General features: G+C 39.7%; 1 protein-coding gene across 12 annotated transcripts in view; it reads right to left on the bottom strand.

The window, feature by feature from the left end:
* The window catches only part of Trappc9 (trafficking protein particle complex subunit 9), a 737,148-nt gene that overhangs the window by 601,783 nt on the left and 121,280 nt on the right, over positions 1-14,085 (bottom strand). The window lies entirely within an intron of this gene.

Below are 14,085 nucleotides of genomic sequence, written 5' to 3'. Positions count from 1 at the left end.
GTAAACATCTCCAGAGGCTTCAATACAATACCTAAAAGGAGAAATTACCTTAAGAATAAAAATTTACTAGGTAATTAGAAAGAACTTTCACATGCAACTAAGGCATAATGATTCAATAAACCATGGTACAGTAAGATGATGAAAATTTATGCCATCATTAAAAAGGACAATTATAAAAAGTCTTCAATTCTATCAAAAATGTACTGTTATAATGAAAAGGCAGGATACAAAATTATATTCACCAAGAAAATTCAATTTTTGAAAGTCAGAGTTTTTTAAAAATAATAAAGCAATACAAAAGTAATACACTAAAATGTTAACAGTGCTTTTCTATGTAGGATTGTGCATAATTCTCTCATCTTTTTATGTTTTCTAAGATTTCTACAAAGAGCATACATTATTCGTATAATAAAAATTACTTTAAATACATGAAATTGACTTTTTTAAAAGATTTATAAGGAAAAGTCAGGGTTTGAATTCCTTGTCGGAAGAATAGTTTGCAAATATTTCCTATCATTCTGTAGGTAATCTCTTCTTTCTTAAGTATTTCCTTTCCCGTGCACAGATCTTTAGTTTGATGTAACTCCATTCGTCTATTTTGTTGCTGTTGTTGCCTGTACTTTTATATTCTCATTGAAAAATCCTTGCCCAGAAAAAATGTCATAGAGCATCTCTCCTGTTTTCTTCTAATGGTTTTGTAGTTTGAGATTTTACAATTAAGAGTTTAAATCATGTTGAGTTGACTTTGGTACAGTGAGAGACAGGAGTCTCACCTCACCTCACCTCACCTCACCTCACCTCACCTCACCTCACCTCACCTCATGTGCACATCAATTTTCTCATTTATTGAAGAGAGTATCCTTGCCCAAATGTGTGCCTTCATCGAAAATCATTTTGCTGGAAAGATATGGGTTTGTTTGTAAATCCTCGACATGCATGAAAAACAATGTATCATAAAATGTCAGTGGCATGAAGAACTTTTAAGGTTCCTTCATATTTCCAGAGGCAAAAGCTTAGTTTACAGCCTTTGCTAGTGTCACAGAGATGTTCATCAGTACTTAGAAACAACAATTGTATCTGCAACTGACATTTTGTGAAGATGTGCTACACACCTGGTCATGTGCCAAGAATTTGATAATATGTTATCTTATTAAATTATCTCCAAAACTCTACCAAAGTACTACTGTTAACCCTACTCTATAGACAAGGAAATCAAAGTTTAGAAAGAATTACACCTAGTTCAGTATGTCTTCCACATTTCCATTAAAATCTCTCATTTGTAATATGCTTGGCCATCCCCCTTTATTCTAAAACTATTTCACATGTCACTCAACATTGACTGATGAACATTGAATATACACTCTGTATAAGAAAGATCCCTACCTTATACCACTCAACTGCTACCCATCTCTTTAAGGACAATAGCATAATCATCTATGCCTGGTGGAATCTCAATACATTTTAAGAAAAAAATTGAGAAAAGGCAACATTACTTCCATATATACTGACCAATTTCTGGGTTAAAACCTTGCCAAAATGATGAAAGATAAAAGATAAGTAAGACATAGTCCCTGTTCTCAAGGAGTCCATAATTTAGTGAGGGAAAGAAATAGAGAAGTTACTCTTAAAATATAATGAAATCTTGAGAACTAAGTAGGATAATAAGGAGGAGAACAGGAAAAAAAGTTCATAATCTCCAAATAACAGGGAAAGTACAAGAACAAATCATGCTACAATTGGAACAGCATGAAGACCACATGATAGGTCTAAAACTCAAAAATGCCCAATAGGCATGAAACATACATTATGTAGCCCGCCGCAGACAGGCAGTTCTACAGACACCCTACTGAGGTCGCGAGTCCCACAGAACATGCCGAATCAGCCCACACCCCAGCAGCAATCCACTGGACACCGCCCCCCCCCCGTACAGCCACCTGGTTCCACACTACAAAGACGCAGAGGACACTGGACCATGAGACCACGGAACTGGGTCCTGCCACTCCCAGCACAGAGGTATGGGCTTCTGAGCCACCGTCCCACTGCTCCTGGTCCAGAAGAAGGGGCTTCTGGGCCACCATCCCTCCCACTGCTCCCAGCCCAGAGAAAGGGGCTTCCGGGCCACCGTCCCTCCCGCCACTCCCGGCCCAGAGGAAGGGGCTACTGAGCTGCCGTCCTACTGCTCCTGGTCCAGAGGAAGGGGCTTCCTGGCCACCATCCCTCCCGCTGCCCCCAGCCCAGAGGAAAGGGCTTTTGGGCCGCCTTTTATCCCACAGCTCCCAGCCCAGAAGAAGAAGCTTCTGGGCCACCATCCCTACCACTGCTCCCGGCCCTTGGCCCACCTCTCCCGGCTCAGAGGAGGTGATCCTCGGGGACGCCAACAGCACACCCCCACCCCCTAGTCGAAATGAGAAAACATGTAAATAAGTATCAAAACCAGACTTCCAGATCACCTACAGCAACCCCAAAGGGAAATGAGATGGAACACTCTGATACTCAACCACCTGGAACCACTGAACTGTCAACAAAAGGGGATCTGGAAAAAATGAAATCAGAAATACTTTCTCAGATAACAGGAGAAATTGTGCTCCTAGTGCAAGATATGATTAATAAATCTAGAGAAGAGCTGAGGAACATGATGGAATCCCAACACAAGAAACAAATGGAATCCATAAAACAGATGCAAATAGATTTCCAGGAGATTAAAAACTCCATCGAAAGTCTGCACAGCAGAATGAGCCAATGTGAGGAAAGAATTTCAGATATAGAAGATAAGATTGCAATTAATGACCAGGAAAAGAAAAATTGCTTCAAAATTATAAGGGAACACGAGAACTCAATCCAGCCGTTGCTAGATGATGCAAAGAAGAATAACATAAGACTGATTGGAGTCAATGAAGAAACAGGAGAGAGTGCAGATGACATAAAAAAACTCTTCACAGAAGTAATGGAAGAAAACTTCCCAAGCAGGGGAAAAGAATTTGACATACAGATAAGTGAGGCATATAGGACTCCAAATAGCCTTGATCAAAAAAAATCTACACATAGGTATATAATTGTTAAGATTCCAGAAACTCAACAGAAGAACAAAGTTCTACAAGCAGTGAGAGAAGAGAAACAAATCACATACAAAAGAAAGCCCATCAGAATCACAGCAGACTTCTCAACACAAACCATTAAGGCAAGAAGACCTTGGAGTGACATATTCCAAGCCCTAAAAGAAAACAGCCTCCAACCCAGATTGATGTACCCTGCAAAACTATCTTTCAAAATGGATGGAGAAATAAGATACTTTCATGACAAAGAGCACCTTAGGAACTTCGTGAATACCAAACCAGCACTCAAAACAATTTTACACAATAGCCTAGGAACAGACATTGAGGATCACAACCCCAGGAAGCAAAGCAGAATGAATCCATCTGGCAAGACAAGAAATAAAATGTAAAGGGGGAGAACCCAACAAAAAGAAAAAGTCATAGCAATGACAAGTCAATATGTTTCAGTTATAACCATTAACGTTAATGGTCGCAATTCACCAATCAAAAGAAATAGACTGGCAGAATGGGTCAAGAAGCAAAATCCAACAATATGCTGCATACAAGAAACACACTTCATTCAAAAGGAAACTCATAGACTGAAAGTTAAAGGGTGGAAAACAATACTCCATGCAACGGGAACCCAATAAAAAGCAGGAGTAGCTATCCTCTTTGCAGATCAAGTAGATTTCAAACCAACACTGATTAAGAGAGATGAAGAAGGACACTACATCCTTGTAAAGGGAACAATCCAAGAGGAAGAGATGACAATCATAAATATCTATGCTAGTGTGAAATATAAAAATAAATATCAAACACTAGTGCGCCCAACTATATAAAACAAATACTGACAGACATGAAAAGTCATATATGCACTAATACAATTGTAGTGGGGGACCTCAACACCCCACTGAAACAAATAGATAAACTAGACTAAAAATAAGTAATGAAACACTAGAATTCAATCAAACTCTTGAACAAATGAACTTAACAGATGTTTACGGAGTCTTCCACCCCACAAAATCAGAATACACATTCTTCTCAGCTGCACATGGGTCATTCTCAAAAATAGACCACATATTCACACATAGAACATGTTTAAGTAAGTACAAAGGAATTGAAGTTATCCCCTGTATATTATCAGACCATAGTGCCATGAAATTGGAGATCCATAGCAAAAGAAACTCAAAAAATTTGAAAAACATGTGGAAATTGAACAACACACTTCTGAATAACCAATGGGTCACAGAGGAAATTGAAGGAGAAATCAGGCAGTTGCTTCAATTAAATCACAATGACAATAACAACATATCGGAATCTATGGGACACAATGAAAGCAGTCTTACGAGGGAAATTCATAGCAGTGAATACACATTTTAGGAAAACAGAATGAGCCCAATTAAACAACCTGATGCTGAAACTCAAGCTTCTAGAAAAAGAAGAGCAGGACAACCCCAAAGCTCATACAAGGGAGGAAATTATAAAGATCAGTGGAGAAATCAATGCAATGGAGACTAAGAGGACGATACAAAAAAATCAATGAAGCCAAGAGTGGTTCTTAAAAAGAATCAACAAAATTGACAAACCCTTAGCCAACCTTATCAGAAGAAGGAAAGAAAAAGCCCAAATCCATGCAATTAGGAATGAAAAGGGTGAAACTACAACAGACCCAGCAGAAATCCAGAGGATCATCAATACCTACTTCCAGAACCAATATGCCAATAAGATGGACAACACAGAAGCAATGGACAGATTCCTAGATACATATGAATTACCAAAGTTGAATGAAGAAGACCTAAAAATTCTGAACAACCCAATATCAACCAATGAAATTGAAAATGTAATTAAAAACTTATCAACTAAGAAAAGCCCGGGCCCTGATGGCTTCACTGCTGAATTCTACAAGACATTTAGAGAGGAACTGCTGCCGCTACTGTTTAAACTCTTCAATGAAATTGAAAGGGAAGCAATACTCCCAAATTCATTCCTGGAAGCAAGCACCACCCTGATCCCCAAAGCAGAGAAAGACCCAACCAAAAAGGAGAACTATAGGCCAATCTCACTAATGAACAGAGATGCAAAAATCCTTAATAAGATACTGGCAAATAGAATGCAGAAGATCATCAAGAAGATCATACACCCTGATCAAGTGGGATTCATCCCAGGGATGCAGGGATGGTTCAACATATGCAAATCAATCAATGTAATACACTATATCAATAGAGCCAAGGACAAAAACCATATGATTATCTCCATAGGCGCAGAAAAAGCATTTGACAAAATCCAACATGCATTTATGATAAAAACCCTACAAAAAAATGGAATAGATGGTCTCTACCTCAAACTGATAGAAGCCATCTATGAAAAACCAATAGCCAATATCATACTAAATGGTCAAAAACTGAAATCCTTCACACTAAAATCAGGAACAAGACAAGGATGTCCACTATCACCACTCTTGTTCAATATAGTTCTGGAAACATTAGCCATGGCAATTAGACAAGAGAAAGAAATAAAGGGAATAAAGATAGGAAATGAAGAAGTCAAATTGTCATTATTTGCAGATGACATGAGACTCTATATAGAAGACCCCAAGAACTCCACCAAAAGTCTTCTAGACTTAATAACCAAATTCAGTCAAGTAGCTGGTTACAAGGTCAACACACAAAAATCAATAGCTTTCCTCTACACCAATGACAGACTCACTGAGAGAGAAATAGGACAAATAATTCCTTTCACAATAGCATCCAAAAAACTGAAATACCTAGGAATCAACCTAACAAAAGAAATCAAAGACCTCTTCTCTGAAAACTATACCACTCTGAAAAGAGAGATTGAAGATGATATCAGAAAATGGACAGACATCCCCTGCTCCTGGGTAGGAAGGATTAATATAGTGAAAATGGCCATACTTCCAAAACTGCTATAGATTCAATGCAATTCCAATTGAGATCCCAGCAGCATACTTCATGGACCTTGAGAAAAAAATCCAAAAATTCATTTGGAACAAGAAGACACCCAGAATAGCAAAAGCAATTCTAGGTAACAGAGACATGGCAGGGGGTATCACAATCCCCAATCTGCAACTATACTACAAAGCTACTGTGATAAAAACAGCATGGTACTGGCAAAGAAACAGACTTGAGGACCAGTGGAACAGATTAGAAGATGCAGAAACAATGCCAGACACACTCAGCCATCTCATCTTCGACAAAGGAGCCAAACACCCTCACTAGAGGAAAGATAGCCTCTTTAATAAATGGTGTTGGAAAAATTGGCTTTCAACTTGCCAAAGATTAAAACTAGACCTGTATCTCTCACCATGCACTAAACTAAAATCAAAATGGATTAAAGATCTAAATATTAAAATAGAAACTCTGAACCAGTTGGAACAGACGTTAGGTTTGAAGACATGGGTGTAGGAAAAGATTTTATGAACAAAACCTCAGTTGCCCGTGAACTAGCACAAACAATCAACAAGTGGGATCTCTTCTTATTGAAAAGCTTCTGTACAGCAAGAGAAACTACCAGCAGTGTGAAGAGACAACCCACAATGTGGGAAAAAATCTTCACCTGCTGTTCCTCAGACAAAGATCTACTATCTCGAATCTATAAAGAACTTAAAAAGATCAGACCTCCCAAATTTAAAGACCCAATCCAAAAATGGGCATCTGAAATGAACAGACATTTCTCACACAAAGAAGTAGAAATAGCAAATAAATACATGGAAAAATGTTCAACATCACTGGTCATTCAAGAGATGCAAATGAAAACAATGCTCAGATGCTACCTCACTCCAGAAAGAATGGCTGCTATCATGAAATCAACCAATAACAAATGCTGGAGGGGCTGTGGGGAAAGTGGAACCCTGCTCCACTGCTGGTGCGAGTGTAGACTGGTGCAAGCACTGTGGAAATCAGTATGGAGATACCTCAAAGAACTAGGACTGGAAGTCCCATTTGACCCTGCTACTCCACTGCTGGGGATCTTCCCCAAAGAATTAAAAGAATCATACCACAGTGATATATGTGCACCCATGTTCATAGCAGCACAGTTTGTGATAGCTAAAACTTGGAAACAGCCCAAATGCCCATCAACTGGAGACTGGATAAAGAAAATGTGGGGTTTTTTTATAAAATGGAGTACTACTCAGCCATAAAAAATGAGAAATTAGAGACATTTATAGCTAAGTAGATGCACACTGAGGCTATACTCTTAAGTGAAATAAATAGGACACACGTGTAAATACCGAATAGTTTCTCTGGTGTGAGAAACTGAAAGTGTAAATAAGGACTAAATGTATAATAGGTAATGTGAAATAGGAAGAAAAGGGGCAAAGGGGAACGAAGTGGGTGGGCTAGGGGAAAGGATAGAAGGGAATGGGATTAATATGAGAAAATGGAAAAATAGGAACAAAATCTTTGTAAATAGGGAGGACTGGAGGGGTTGAAGGGAGGGCTGGGCAAGGGTGAAAAATAAGAATCAAGAGAGACTATGTAAAGGTGCAAATTTCCAATGATGAATGTCATTATATTGTATACCTAAAATGTACCAATGATTAGAATGAATAATTGATAATGCAAAATAGGAAAAGGTCCAAAGGGGTAGGGGTAGTGGGAGGGGCAGGGGAAAGGAAAGAAGGGAAAGGAAAAATGCTGAGAAATGGAAAAAAAGGAAATAAAGTCTTTGTAAATAGGGAAGGGTGGAGGGGGTGGTGGGAGGGCTAGGAATGGGGAAAAAATAAGAACCAAGATGCATTATGTAGAGGTACAATTCCCACTGAGAAATGTAACTGTGTTGTATACCTACAGTGTACCAATAAAAGAATTTAACCAAAAAAAAAAAAAAAGAAACATACATTATGTAGATGGACAGAGAATGAAATTGGGCTAAAAAGATGGTTTGCATTAAATTGTGAATGTTCTTTGGGTGGAGCTAAGCCCTTCTGAGACAGATGAGGAGCAGTCCCTGCAAGTTGCTGAAGAACAGAATGTGTGCAGCCTATGGGCTCAGGAGAGAATTCTGGCTTCAGTGTGAAGTATTGGTTGGGAGGAACAAAGCCAAGAAATGATGTTAAGAGTCTCCTATGGTGATCCAAGTAATAGGGACTGAAAGTCCAAACTAGGGCTGTGACCATGAAAGTGAGAAAAGGATCTCAAATGAGAGAAATTCAAGCATTAGAATGGACATTCCAAACAATTAATAGGATACAGAATAAGTAGGATAATTTGAAGTCTGCTCCAAAAAAACTTAAGCTTCCAAGGTAGTAAAATGACAACATCCTTAACTGAAACAGGAAACAAGGAGGGAAAAATAATTCACCTGAGGATATGGTGTCTTAGGATCCTCTAAGACATTCAGGAGACATACTCAGCCTTCACTTAGAAAGTAAAACTCAGAGTTCAGGGTCAGGAATGCAAATCTAACTGTAAAATCCCAAGCAAATTTTTGTCTTTAAGAAGTGTATTTTTAGACCAAGAGCTTCATCTTAAATTCCCACCATAAATCTTCAAAGAATTTTTTAATCCACACCATCATTGACCCTCTTTATAATTTTTGGTTTAATAACCTCTTTTTCATAATAAATCATCTTTAATGTATGACTAATTTCATAATTTTCCTAAACCAAACCTTCTCTTCCACCTGCTCAGTCTTCTTCCTCAAGGTAATATAAGTGAAATCAACATGTTTCTGTGTCATATCCCTAAAGTAATGGCACTTAACATTTAAAGTGAAAGACTTTTTGATTTTATGTCATGATGATCACAAGTTGCAATACTACAAGACTTTGTTCAATAGATGTTTCTATGATTTCCAGCGATAGCTAAAAGCCAGCTGAGGGTTCTAAATCCTATCTCTGGCTATAACCTCTGCTCTATACCTAATGAGAGATTTGGTATGGAGATAGGAGACATGGAAAAGCAATGTTGAAACAAAGGGCCACTGAAAATATTTAGGAAACACATCACTTTTTTCATTTCCTGCCCATCTACCCCACTACCCCAAGAAACATGGTAAAATGAGAGGCTTGATCTCATCAAGATCAAGGCACCAGTACAGGAGAGCTTTACTGAGCCAACTTCTGTCTTACTGTGACACTGATGAGTGGCCAACTTTTAATGCATTTTCTCTGGGCTGAGTAGCAAAGTAATGAGCTGGCGGCAAAATGAAGAAGTAGCTGAATAAATTAAATCTGACATTTTCTATCTCATCCAATTCTTGTCTTTCAAATGAGTAACAACCATATCTAAGCTGATAGATAACCTCCTTGGTACAGGGACAAACTAGAGGTGTGGTATTTAATGCCAGTTGACACAGCCTTTGGTGGGTTCAGCTCTTGTCATTGTGGGGTGATGAGATTCCACATTCATGAGTGCACTTGACCTGCTGGAGACAACTGAAGGCAATGGCTGCAGCACCAGACTCCAGGGCAAGACAGCCAGGGTGCAATCCCAGTTCCTCCAGGTCAACCCAGAGAGCTGTGAAATGCTAGCTCTTCTCCTCTGCCTCAACTTCCTTCCTTCCCCTTCCTCAAAAAAGCCTCATACTAGTCTCTCCCCTCATCAGGCAACTGTGAGGATTCAAGCTGTTCATGAATGTAAAAGCACACACGCTAGAGCTCAGCACACAGAAGGTACATTCTCAGGACCCAGAGGCCCTCATGAGGCAAAGGCTGGCCATTTTTTCTCTGTATCTAGAAGGTGCTGCATTTGAGGAAAGATGTAACACAAAGAGCATTCTAAAGATAAATGCTGGCTGGGCAAGTGAGTAAATTAATTAATCAAACTTCAGCATGCCAGCACTGTGACATAGGAGCAATGGGCTGGAAAGATTGGAACTCATAAATCTGGGAAGCAGAAACTGATCTGAGACTCAGACCCAGGCCATCAGAAGGGCAAGCTTGTGACCCAAGTCTCCTTTCTCCACACGGGGCACAGGTGCAGCACAGGAGCCACCTACCCAAGCTGGCCTACTGACTGGAACAATGGGCCATGTGGGTATCAAATATGAGGCTGTACATGTGGGTACATGGTAAGCACTCAACCACAATGCTGCTGTGAGTGCTGCTGTGAACTTTCTAATCAAAATCCAAAAATATCCTAGTAGAAAGAGCTGGAGATGAGAGGTAACAGCTAACAACTGATCTCCCGGAGCATGGTACCAAGCCCACTCCACCTCATTAGATGTAAACAAGGCTGGTCTCTGAGTGGATAAGGGCTGCTTCTTCTTGCACTGCTCCTTCTGCTGGCACCTTGGATGCCCCCACTCTTCCCAGGCTCACCTGCAACCTCCTTATCTCCAGAAGCTTGGTGCCAACAATATGAGTACTGTTCCCTCTCCAACCTGAGAGGCATTCTGCTGAGACCAACAGTGGTACATTCTCACATTTCACATGGTTCACATTTCCAACTCTGTATATAGTTGTTCTAGATCTTCTAAATCCACCTGTAGCCATCACTACACTTTTCTCCTAGGTCTAACTCTGTCCAGCACACCACTGTTGAGGTGAGTCAAATGCATACTAGAGCCTTCAAATTCAGAAGTCCCTGGGGTTTTGCAGTTTCCTTGTTCCATTAAATTCTCCCCAAAAATCAGTGGTTGAAGTGATTGAAATGGCTGAAATGTGAAGAGCACCACTGGATGCTTCATGAGCATTACATTTTCACAATGACCAACAGAAAGTCACAATGATACACTTAAGTGTGGGCACTGCAGCCAGTCAGGCTCAGTCATTAGTAACCTGAGCACTTTCTCACACCACCTTTCTACAGACTGACATTTTCTATGTACCCTGGTCCCACAGGGCCACTGACAAATGGCCAAAGCCAGCACAACAGGCCTGGAATTCTGTAGTCTAGTGCAGGTGTTCTGGAAGGGTCTCCAAGATCAGGCTGGCCCTAAAGGAGGGGTTATTAGTACAGAAGGAGAGGAAATAAGCCCTGAACATTCTAAAGAGGGCTTTGCACTTTGTTTTACCAAAGGACATGTCACTTCTTCCCCTACAATAGACCCCTTCCACTTAGATACTATCAATTTTAATTAACCTCAATCTCTTTTTTTAAATAATAGCTACAAAAGCCATCTTTCGCTCTCAGATCTCTAACTCCTGGCCTCCAGAGTTGTGAGAAATAATTGTCTGTTATACAAACCACCAAGTATGGGGCACTTTGCACCAGTAGCACAAGTAGACCGACACAGCACACTGCATACAGCAAAGCAGGTATCATCACATGAAACATTCAGTTTGCCACACACAACATATTTCCTACTGCAGGTCATGGTCAAAACTGTTGGAAAGCTGTGGATATAACCATGCCAGGGTAAGGGTTCTTTGCGGTGCTCAGTAAATTTTTGCAGTAGTCATGGGTGTCTCACCTTTCGGTTTGCATGGGCTGCATTGAATAAAGGGTAATTATCCTTACCACATATAAAATAATAGTTTATGTGTGCAAGTTATAATACTTCCTTTTTATATTTTTATTATATTTTTTAAAAGAGGGCAAGCAGCTCGTGTGCTGTAGATTGGATATGCATGTGAGTGAATTTTGACCTACTCTCACGGAAGTGACAGAAAATATCAACAAAGCTATTTTTCAAATAAACACATATGAATGATCATTTGGCCAATTCCTATATTCCTACATGGAGGAAACTGAAAGTTAAAGAGATGAGAAGGTCATAGGGAGCAGGAGACCAAGGATAGGGTCTCACTCCCAACTCCTTGTCCTGTCCTCTATCCAGAAAACTATGCCAAACCCTGAGCAAGACCCACATCCAAGTCCACATGACCTGTCTGGCCTTTTCCAGTTCTTCCAATATGCAGAATTTTCCAAGTGAAACCCCTACCACTTTATCTTTTCTTGAATTATCAGAAATTCCCCTTATCTCACTCTGACATATTACTGATATAAAGACACCCACATTTTGATCATTTAAGTCATACCTAGCAATAAATAAGTACCTGCAGCACACCACTGAGATAAACTCTTTTTAAAGAAAATTGGTCAGTTAAGTATTAGAGTCAGGCATAGCCAAAAATAAAGATTCCCCATCTGTTCCAACCTGACCATGAAAATCCTGCTGAGAAACCATCTTTTCATACCCTTAGCTGGTTATTTTGTTGTTCAAATTTTCAATAATATCCACTAAGAGTTTAAAGATGGGTAGGTCTTCAAGCTGAAGAACTGCACAGCATCATGAGGGGGGCAACTACTTGTCAAGTAGGTAAAGTAAATGAGGATGCTAATATTTCCTAAGTTCCTATTATGGCAGCATATGCTAACCAGCTGATACACAATATTTCTGATAATCCTTCAGCTAACCAGACACTAATTCTTAATTTTATAGTTGGAAATCAGGCTTAGTAAAGTCAATAAATTATTAAAGGTCACATTTAATAAATACAAAAGCCAGGATGCAAAGCCAGCTCTGCCTGAGTCCAAAGATCACACTCCATACATTCCTCTGCCAAAACCAAGTGTCCTTATGTCCCCTTTCTATACACTCGCATCTTATCCAAGGTCACCCAACTACCCCAAAAATGATGTAGACACTCATCAGAAAGAAAACGAAGTTTCTTCAGTTTAAGAGCAGCATATCTTGAAACATTCTTTGGAAATCAGAAACCAATCCATACACACAACAATATTCTTCACATACATTGTCTAATTCTTACAATCTAACAGCAAGGAGACAAGTATTAATCCTCACATTCTGGTAAGGAAGCAATGCCAGAGAAAAACAAGGCAATTCTCTTTAACAAACATTTATTAAGTCTCAATGAGCCAAACTTTGTACTGGGCTAGGGCTTCAGAAAACAATAAAACAGACCCAATTCAAGCTGCCCAGCTTTCACACAGCACCTCATGAACACCAATCATCGATATACAGTCTCATAAGCACTGTTACATATGCACAGGGAAACCCTCCAACAAGAAGGAAGTGTTTTACTACCTACAGGTGCCCAGGATGTCATGGGGTGGGGAGAGGCCAGTGCACAAGTGGAAAGCTGGGCGGGGAGGTCCTGTTCTGGAGACTAGGAAGCCCCAGGAAAAATGGTACGCAGCATGCCAAGGCAGCTGGCCTTCATTCCTGTGGGCAATTAGAACTTCTGATGCTATTTGCACAGAGAAATGCTAGAGGCAAATATCTGCTTTAGGAAGATCACTTTACTACTTAGCAGGGGTTGGGCTAGAAAGGGAGGACTTGGAGGTAGGGAGATCCCTTAGGATGTATTAGCATGTTCTAGACTAGAAGTGACAGGACCTGGACCATGGTATCACGGCACTTTATACAGAAGATGGTGGGCCAGTGAACAGAACAGCAGGACTATGTCCCACTGCTGGAACACATACACTACTGGAGCCACACCGCCCTACAGAGGCTAAACCTTCCAGAAGTTGCAAAAGGCCCTTTTGATGCTACCCTGGGATGTTCTATTTTGGCTCACCTACAACTTGAAAAGTTAGTATTTTCCCATAACTAGTAAACCCACTAATATATTTGGGATTTGGACATACTGACAGTTTTTTCCCCTCATTATTTTACATGTGTGATTTTTCCAGCAAGAATGCATTTTATTAGAAGGTATCCATTATGTTGTATTACACAGCATTTATCTCTTCAACACAGAAGTAATGCAAAGTCCAAAGCTACCCTTCATTTCTGGTGGGTTTTGTTCAATTCTTTCTATCTATTTCTGAACAAACAAAAAGGATTATATAAATTGCAGTGGAAACAAATTATACCCTTTTTTTGAAGAACTCTTACCAGGATTCTTTATAACATAGCAATTCATACGTATATCATCCCTTCTCCCCCACTCAGGTGAAAAATGAAATACAGCAAATTAAAACACCCAAAGAAACCATATACACAATCCAGGGGGGAAATGCAAGGGGGAAAAAGGTATGTCAGAAATGGAAAATCCAAAGCAAAATATACATATAGCCCAGGAATGTAAAAATCATGCCCTTCATTTTTTGCCAGAGTTCATATTGTAAAACTTTATGCTTCCCTGTATGAAGCTAAGGGGGAAAAACTCAAATGTGAG

Source organism: Heterocephalus glaber, unplaced genomic scaffold (genome assembly GCF_053883595.1).
Source record: "Heterocephalus glaber isolate CG9 unplaced genomic scaffold, H.glaber_assembly_v1.0 deba00000281, whole genome shotgun sequence".
NCBI lineage: Eukaryota > Metazoa > Chordata > Mammalia > Rodentia > Bathyergidae > Heterocephalus > Heterocephalus glaber.
Note: the sequence above shows the minus strand (reverse complement) of the source record. Positions and strands in the feature narration are given on the sequence as shown.